The sequence below is a fragment of the Amblyomma mixtum genome, chromosome 3 (assembly GCF_055824585.1).
Source record: "Amblyomma mixtum isolate Tamu chromosome 3, ASM5582458v1, whole genome shotgun sequence".
In the NCBI taxonomy this organism is placed as follows: domain Eukaryota; kingdom Metazoa; phylum Arthropoda; class Arachnida; order Ixodida; family Ixodidae; genus Amblyomma; species Amblyomma mixtum.
The window spans coordinates 367756052-367765545 of record NC_143014.1 but is presented as its reverse complement, the minus strand read 5'-3'; the positions used below and the strand labels follow the sequence as shown (position 1 = coordinate 367765545).

The following is a 9494-nucleotide window of genomic DNA, read 5'->3' as shown; positions in this document are numbered from 1 at the left end:
GCTCCTGAAATTCGGAAACGAGCCATGGAAATCCTGCATGGCATGAGCATGAAACAATTGTGCGATACGGCCAAAGAGTCAGTTTATGACCGCCTTCATGTATTTTTTTTTCAGCTAAGGAGCATAAGGTTGACACTCCTTTCAGAGCCATCGTTTCTGAAAGGAGTGAACTTGGCAGAATCATTTATCACTGTATCTGCAAAAACATCTTTCAAATGTTACCAACGTCAATCCTTTGCAGTTGTTGGGTCATTTGCATCATTTGCAAATGCATCTGATCCACGTGGATCAGGTGCAATTGTTGCCTTTCTCAGAGATCATAATGCTGGCACAGTGTATGCCTTCTGCATCGACGTTGAGGACATGCATTATCTCTTGCCTCACGATCGGATTCTCTCTTCCGTCAAGTCACGTATCACGGACGATAACGACGAGTTGAAGTTTGTGAAGGAGTCGGCTATGTCTGTTCAAGCATTGTTAAAATTACTGACAGTGTACCAACGATCCACAATTGTTGGTTGGTGTGACAAACTGTACATACACAAGTTTGGTGTTTGCATAGGTTCGCCAGTCGCACCCATAAGAAGGAGCATTTTTTTTAGCGAGGTCGCTCGCATGCTTATCCAGAGATCAGAAGGCATGCACAAGGGCATTTTCCGCTACGTAGGCGATTTTTTGGCAATAGTTGACAGAGCTGGCTGTAGCGACTGCGTGGTGAATATCCTGAACGCTTGAAAAGAGTGTGGCTCAGGCCTAAACTTCACCCTGGAATTGCCGAAAGCAGATCAGCTGCAGTTTCTAGACAGAGAGCTACACGTTCATTCTGTTACACCTGCTGGAAGTATTCTCCCAGGTCAAAAACGCCGAACATTCTAAACATTCTACACTTCCGAACATTCTAAACTCGTGAAGAGTGGCATTGCATTTTCGTGCCTGAGGTCCAACCTAGAAAATTCCGACATTCACAACCAGCGAGTTAGCTTTACCGCTCAGGTTTCAAACTAATCAAATGGACAAAAGGCCATCCTTCTCGCACCAAGGACAACACCAAGAAATATAGCGTTATTCTGCATATCAATAGGTTATCCCATGGCCTAAAGCACGTGGCAAAAAGATATGACGTCGGGTAGCTCTTTCCGCGCCCATAAGAGTAGATAGATTATGCCCCTTTGTGCAAAAAAAAGATACAAAAAGTTAATCATGACTCAAACACCTGCAACATCAAACGCATAATGAAGTTTGTGCATTGTCAGTCTGATCTTGTCTACAAAATTCCCTTCTTGTGTGGACTAGTATATATAGGTCAGGCCGGGCGTGCCATAACGTCTGCTTTAGAGAGCATAAGAACGATAGTTCCTCTGCAGTAGTTCAGCACGGCGGGTAATGCAGGAACTGCCGACCTTTATTTCAGGAAACAAAGGTTTTGCTTCGTCACCCACGTCAACTCACCAGAGAAGTGATGGAAGCCTTCTACATCACCTCGTATGGTAATTGTGCAAGCACGCCATCTGCATCGCTAACAAAAAGAAACAAATAGGATATCTCCGGAGATCTTAATTTTTGTTTTTCTTTTGTGCAGTGGAATTGATTTCCTTTTGGATTTTTTGGACTTGGTTGTTGTGTTCCTGTTTTTAAGCAAACGCGCTTTTTTCCAATAAACCAGTTCTGAGAACAGCGCATGTCCTCTGTCCTCTTTTTCTTTGTGCCTTGTTTGGTCTGCGCCCACGTACTTCCATCATGAACGCTTCAAGGCCATTCTTCGGAGCGGCACGAGCTTGTGTTTTTGCACGGGGGGTGTAGAGCTACCTCTCTAAGAAGATTTTTGTGAACGTGGCTTACCATATACCGACGAGGTGTGTTCATTTTTGTCAGCTAGGAAGAAAAAGTAGCTAAAGGCATTTGCGAATATCAGTTGGTACAACATGGTTGGTTGGTTTATGGGGTTTAACGGCAAAGCGACTAAGGCTATGAGAGACGCCGTAGTGGAGGGCTCCGGAAAGTTCGACCACCTGGGGTTCTTTTACGTGCACTGACATCGCACAGTACACGGGCCTCGAATTTCTCCTCCAAAGAAATTCAGCCGCCGCGGCCGGGATCGAACCCGCGTCTTTCGGGCCAGCAGCCGAGCACCATAGCCACTGAGCCACCGCGGCGGCGGTACAACATGGGTCATGCCGTTGAAATCAATTTTACTTATAGAAGAAGGTGTCGATTGTGCGTTAAGAAAATTACTCAGAAGTTCCCGTTGCTTTTTAGTATTATTTGCATGTTTATGAATTCCCCGCTCCTAGTTTCTTTCAACGCCATCGCGTTAAATGCTCCGTTACCTAACAATCTTGTGTCGGTGTTGTGAGCGAAAAATCGTGAGCATGACTCTGGCAGGTGGCGCCCACAAAGCAGACTAGGAGGCAGACCCAGGTCACGTCACCTTGCGAAGTCATCACAGCCTGCCTGCCGTGGCACCCGGCAGTTAATGATTGGCTGCTCGGAAAGAGCAACCTTGGCCGCACAAGGCTTTCCGCTGGGAGCCCTTGCCATCGCAGGCCAGTGGCGCATCGCTTAACCGCGTCAGGAGAGATATATGAGGACTCCAAGGGATCTATGAATGTAGACTATGACCTCCTGCATATATGGGAATTAACCCATAACGCTATCACGTCCTACCCTCAATGCGGAGCTGAAGTATCCCCCCCCCTCATTTTTTCGCCTTTTTTAGTAAAGTATTTATACTGTTCGAGTATTTTTGTAGCCCGATGCTAGGGCAGCATTAAAGGGCTGGCGTTTGCTTTTTTTATACCGATTTTCCTTCTTGCGCATGCTAGTTAGTAAACCATTTGTCATCCGCTAGTTATGAGGGGATTTATAGTGCTTCCTACATTTCACTTGTGATGTGCTTGCAGACACAGCAGAAACAAAAAAGGGTGAAAAAATGTTTAAGCTCGTTATCTGGGTCCTGCGGTTAAGGGATTAGAGTCTAGTCAGTCTTACTGATCGTGATAACAAATTTTTATTTATCAAAGATAGAGGTGCCATGGATTGGTTGAGACGTTGGCCACGCTGCGCTTAACTACACATACATGTAGAATTGATCAGAAAGGACCGTATTAATTTCACCGGAGAAAGGGGAAAGCCAAATGTTTGACAAAGCATAATCTAGAAGGTTTGGTTTGGTTTATTTGGGTTTAACGTCCCAAAGCAACTCAGGCTATGAGGGACGCCGTAGTGAAGGTCTCCTGGAATTTCGACCACCTGGGGTCCTTTAACGTGCACTGACATCGCACAGCACACGGGCCTCTAGAATTTCGCCTCCAAAGAAATTCAACCGCCGCGGCCGGGATCGAACCCGCTAATCGAGAAGGGAACACGTTCCTTCAGGGAGGCATCTCGTTGGAGCATGAAGTAGTGATTCATAACCAAAATCAGTAAGACAATCAGTGCATGAAATGCTTATGTCACTGCTAATTTCTAGGAGGCTGAAGTTTACGTCCGCCCCCAAGAGGACAGATTTATTTTCAAGTGAAAGCTTATTAAGGATAACACGCAGGTTCAGCAGAAAATTGGAAAACGATGAAGACGGATGAAACGATAAATGGAGCCTAGCACAACATGCCAATTATGAGAAAAAAAAAAGACTGGCCAATTTCTATTAAGATATTGTATGAGAGATGAAAGTAATGGAGCCACCATGACTACTCGATGGGTGGCGACAGTATTGTAGTTGATAGGAAGCAAAGCCGAATAAGTTGCCGCCTGATCCTGAAAGCCATGTTTCAGATATACAAATCATTGAAACTGAAAGATTAAGTGAATCGACGAAGGTTATCAATAGCTTCACAATTCTTTTTTAGGCTTCGCGCGTTGAGTTGAATCCAGGAGTGATTGCTGTTTGGGAGAATCTGACTGACGTCATGAGGCAAGAGTAAAGTCAGGGACGGAGCAATAGCAATAAAAAGTTAAAGAAAAAAGAAAACTTCACGATATTCGCACATCAATTCCAACGCTTGCTGAATGACTACATGTAATGTAGCAGTGCACGTGTAGCGAATAACGGCACGTCGATGCGCCTCCCGACCTGTAATGTGTGACAGCGCAAAAGTTCGCTGGACAAGAATGGCGGCAGATCAAGCGTTACACTTTAATCACAGTAGCGTCTAGTTCAATGCACATTTTTGCAAGGATGTACTTTTGCAGCGAAAGCTACACTAGGCTTCGAGGTGCCTGCCAAAGGCCACTACTGCGCATGCGCCGTTACCATGGCGCCGCAGCCTCTGCGCCGCACAGCGCATGCGCAGAGTCGCGCCGCGAAGCTGGGATATAAGCCGGAAGCGGTGCGCTCGCTCCTCAGACGCGCACCATGGAAGAAGGAGAGGGGCCGTGCTCTACACGGCAGCAGTACAGGCTGCGTGAAATTGGGTCTTCCGATCCAGAAGTCGTCGCACGGTACAAGGCCGGCCGACAGCGTGGAAACGAAGCGAGAAAGGCTAAGAGGGCGGCCGAGACGCCCGAAGAACGAGAGGAAGGTCTCGCGAAGAGACGCCGCCAAGCTGCTGGACGACATCGACGGCGTGTCGCTACCGAAGTGTCAGTAGACGAAACTGCTTTCGCTGCCTATACACTGGCCTAGTTGAGCTAAGCCGCTGCCAGTTTTGTTCGCTTTCGAGGTTTCTGTGTAATGTTTAAAAGCGCAACCTGTGGAGTATACACTTGCGTAAAAACACTTGCAGAGTGGTCGCAGCAGAACCTTCTTATGCCCTGCTTTCTTTTCTTGGGATTCACCACCTAGCGCCATCTGCTGGCAGCTAGTAGCGAACACCGCGCAACTCAAGGGGAATATTTTAAGTTTTAATTGAGAGAAAACTGCAGAGTGCGGTGAGATGGTGCGCGACGTTGAACTCATGATTTACTTAGGTGCTGCACAATCTGACTCGTAAAATGCTTCCTGCGTCCGCTCAGACTGGTTCTGGCGGCAGTCGGAAACCAATAGGGTGTACCAAGCACTGCCAATTCCCGCTGTAATGTTCAGCTACCTCACAAGTTTTCTGTCGTACCATGTGTCATCGATATGAAATCCGGCGCCCCGCCACCGATGAGTATGCTGCTGAAAACGCTCGACTCTGCATGCAGCCAACGAGGCGAAAATTGTTGGCACCCTGGCGCGAAGAAAGGTGTTACGTGGCATGTCTTATAAATTCTCTATGAATTGCATGTTCTGTTTATTTGCTTTCCCCCCTTTTTCATGGCCGTTTCTACTTTTACGTAAGGGTACTCGATTCTTACATAAGTTACTAAATAAGGTGTCTCATCATCCAAATTCTATCCAGTGTACCCGCTAAAATAGACCTGGCGCGGGCGTGAGAAAGCCGCTGGTAGCCTCTCAGAGACGTTAAAGAAACAAAACCTTCGCACGCGAAGCTGTGCAAGACCCGCTGGACAGTATATCCTACATTTTACGCGCGACATTTACACGAGCTTCCGATCATTATAGTCTCCTACGCCTGTAGCCTCCTTTATTTACCTTTTTCAGTCTCGGTACTCCTCTGATGTATTTAAAAGCAGGTCTGCAAAGGAGAATGTAAGCCTTCTGACTTAGTAGACAGCCCAATTTACGCGGGTGCAAAGACCGTAAGAGTAACTGATGTCAAATTGATGACCCCGCAGTCTCAAGCTTACTTCTAAAGTGTACTTTCTATACCAGATACTAGCACATTGCTAAATAGCAAAATAAGCAACTGTAATGCAAGGCTCTCTCGCCCGTGTCGCACCATCGTAATCCTGGACGATTGTTTCCCTGCACAACTACATACTCTTCCTCAGGTTTGGGGTCGATGGGGTCCCACCTAACAGAAAATCAGATCAGCAGTATAGAGGAGCATCATGTTTGTAAACAAAGGTTGCGCTGCCGTCGGCAGCGACACGGGGTGTAAGCAAAAAGAGCAGGCCTCCTACACAGCCCGTCCAGCGATAAGCTTCTCTGCATTTGAAAGTCGCGTGCGGGCATTTTATTGCGTGCTCTGCAGATGTGTCCGAGCATTTCGATGCGTGCGTGTCACTTGAGTACAGCAGCATTCTTGTTTAGGCCTGAAATGCAGCTCTGTTGCGTTTTCAACCCGCTCATCGGGCAGACAAAGCAGGCAAAGCAGTGCTTCTGTTTTATTAAGCGGTCTTCGGCAGCAAACACTCGGCAGCAAGCAACGGCGCAGTTATGATGGGCGAATACAGTATATCGACGGCTGAGAAAGCAAGGTATGTTCAGAAATTGGTCGTGTACGGATCGCAGCTGCCGGACCCATACAGCTTACTGGAGTGCGAGTGGAAGAAAGGCGACGACGCGAAGCAGCTTTGCCCACACTTTCAGATGACAAACTTTGTCGTGTGCCTCCTGTATTCTCCAATCGAGTTCACCTCTGACAGCGTCGAAAACTACAAAGCACTTGAGGCATACAGTTACTTTGAGCCAGGCAAGTGTTTTTACTATTTTTTGTCCCTTTGATCGGCGCAATGAACTTTATGGATAAGAACTCGTTTTATTCTGCTTCCTCAAACAGATACTTGTGGAAAGAGTCGAGGTCTTGCTCCGCCGGCAACGTAATCCGGTTCGCAAAAATGCACTATTTTCATTACCCACTTGATGCTTGGTATGCCGCATTAACATGTAGCCGTTCTTCTGAGCTTAAAAAAAAAAACGTGCATCCTGCTGGTCTGAATGTTTGCAGTCACTCTGCTTGTTCTTTCCGAATTATGACTTAAAGGCATTTCTTGTGTTTGATCAGAGTGCCTTTTTGGACGGCATTTGCTTTGTGTGTGGACGAACAGGTGGCACGGCACATGTTACCTTGGTGCATTGTACTCATTCATGCGCTGTTCATCCACATTCATGCACTAGGGGTGGTTGCTTTCGTGGGTTCTCTTGACCATCGCTTAAGCCCTGAGGACGCAGCAGCGATGCCTGCGAAATTTCGTCTTCTTTTACCATTGTTTATTTTTTATGTGCTTGAAGTACTGCATCTGCACGTGCCCCTTGACTCCACATGTGCTTTAAACTCTGCAAGGAAACCGTTCAAATTAACTCTTTTCAAATCTTCTTTAGGCCTAAGGCATCAAAATAATCAATTATAATAACAACGTCGCTACTATACCCCTGCATACATTGTGAACTTCGAGCCCTTTTTAACCATATCTCCGTTCTTTTTTCAGCAGTGCATCAGCAACTTGTTTGTATTACAGAGTCGTGTACTATGTAGGTTTTTTTCCGTGCTTACAATAGCTGGCTGGCCCAACAGCTGCTCAGCAGATTTAGCATTCTTCATGGGACCATAAAGTTGCAGCAGTTGCAGTTAACACTGCAGTTATCCATTACCACTTGAGCTAGCTTTAATATCTTGTGTAAGGCAGTAAATCTAGAGAAACAGCAGTTCTTATTCCTCTGGTTTATCACACCTGGATTCTATCAAAGACCCATGGATCACATTACGGAGCTAATGGGCGCCCCACACAAGTAAATTGTACCTGATGCGAGCGGAAGTGATGCCATCGCAGTCAACAGCAGGAAAAGGTCACGATGCCTGGGTTTGTGTGGACGCTCTGTCGGGACACGTCTTGGCAGCTCATTTTCAGCGCAAAGCCGGGTAAGTGAGAAATAAATATAAACAATTTATAACTGATGTCCCTTGTAAGTGGTGTTCAAAGCATTGATTACTATTCTCATGACCGTTTTCAGGCTAAGAGAAGTGTGTAGCCACGTGGCTGCTGTTTTGTTTGCCCTTGAGGCAACAGCTTGTTCGGAGGAAGAGAGATCATGTACATCTCGGCCATGTGCCTGGAGCTCTGCAATATCGAAAATGGTTACTTTCAGTAATTCTTTAAATACCATTATTAGCAGGAACCTTAGCATGAAAATAACAGTGACAAAATTCTGTTTGCTTTGCATGCAGGACACAATGGTGTCCATAGATCAAGTTGACCTTGACAGGCCAGGGAAGAAGTCCAAGAAACAGAAAACACAACCTTGGCACACATCCGCAAAGTACAACAGCAATGAAAGGGAGATAGTTGAAACTCTTAAACGTGTGAGACCCTAAGCAGTTGTTCTGCGGAGCTTGACCCTGAGGAAACGGATTCAGCCTCCGAGGATGAAGAGATGTACACATTTCCTGAATACAAGTAGACACGGGAAACTAGATGACATCAAATGAGCTGTCTAATGTATGGGAGACAGCTGGCTGCGATATAAGTTCATTGTTTTGTCTGAATCTAGCATCGCTTTGCCTACCTAATGATCTGTCACTTATTGTTGTGCATGGAATCATTCCTACTAATGTTACTTTTACCAGAATTGCAGCTCTAATGTATTATTTTCCAAATTTCCATAACGGTGATCCTGGGTGTTGGCTGCCACATGAGCAGCGTTCAATTTAATTTATGAGTTCTACAATTCTCTTTCTAGAAATGCGCGTAAAAGCCGCAGCACAAGGGAGACATTCCTAGAAGGCAAGTTCCTCCCCCTAACTGAAACTGAAAGAATAGAAAAAAAACTCTTGGCTTTCTTCGTAATCGCACATCTGACATGGAGCACGTTATAGAAGAATCAATGGGACAACCATGAGCAGGGTGTTTCGGTCTGATTTACACTATTAAGACTTGACGAGGACTATCCTAATCTCCGTTGCCATGTAAAGTTCCTGATGGGCCAATTTTGAAGTTATCGTGTATCGGTGATTACCAGCAGAGTTGACATGCTTGTTCGTTGGGTAAAAGGAATTGATGTTAAGAAGGTTGACCAGACTGGCTCTAGAAATCTCGCAATCCTACGTTACGTTCATCGTTTAACACACGGGTTTCGAAATGTCGCAAAAAGATACGATGTTAGAGCGGCTATTTCTGCTCCCCAAAAACTGTCCAGTGTTTGTGCCTTAGTTCGTAAAAAGGCAGAAGTGCGTAAAAGTGTGCACCAGTGTAAGGTAAATCACAAATATAGGTTTGTTCCGTGTAGAATACAGATAGTCTACAAAATCCCTCTTTCCTGCAATAAGTCCTATATTGGTCAGACCGGCCGCTGTTTAAATATCCGCTTTTTCGAACAAAGAAATGGGCCCTAATGCAACTGATAACTTGCCTAAGCATTGCGCGAAATGTAAATGTCAACCTCTCTTTCAAAAAATCGTTGTGCTTGGGAAAGCGCGGGACCAGCGCACTAGGGTGATAATAGAAGCTTTCCGCATCATAAAAAGTGAAGACGACTGCGTAAGCGACACATCAGTTCAATTGACGAAGAATGACATTACTTACCTGGATTCAGCAGTGACCTTACCCAATTTCAAACTTTTGCTTCCCTTGTTTTGAGTGTTCATTTCTCTGACCTGCTTTTTGAATCGCGTTTGTCTTTTTCCATGCGTTTTTTTTTCATGCGTGTTACCTTTTCCATGTTTCTTTTTCCATGCGTGTTACCTTGTTTCCGTCCCGTTCTTCTTTCGCGCTGATTTTTTCCAAACATGCAT

The 9494-nt window shown here is 45.7% G+C and overlaps 1 pseudogene; it reads left to right on the top strand.

The window, feature by feature from the left end:
- The first annotated feature begins 7524 nt into the window (after positions 1-7524).
- LOC149356700 (uncharacterized) lies at positions 7525-8634 on the top strand (annotated as a pseudogene).
- The last annotated feature ends 860 nt before the right edge of the window (positions 8635-9494 follow it).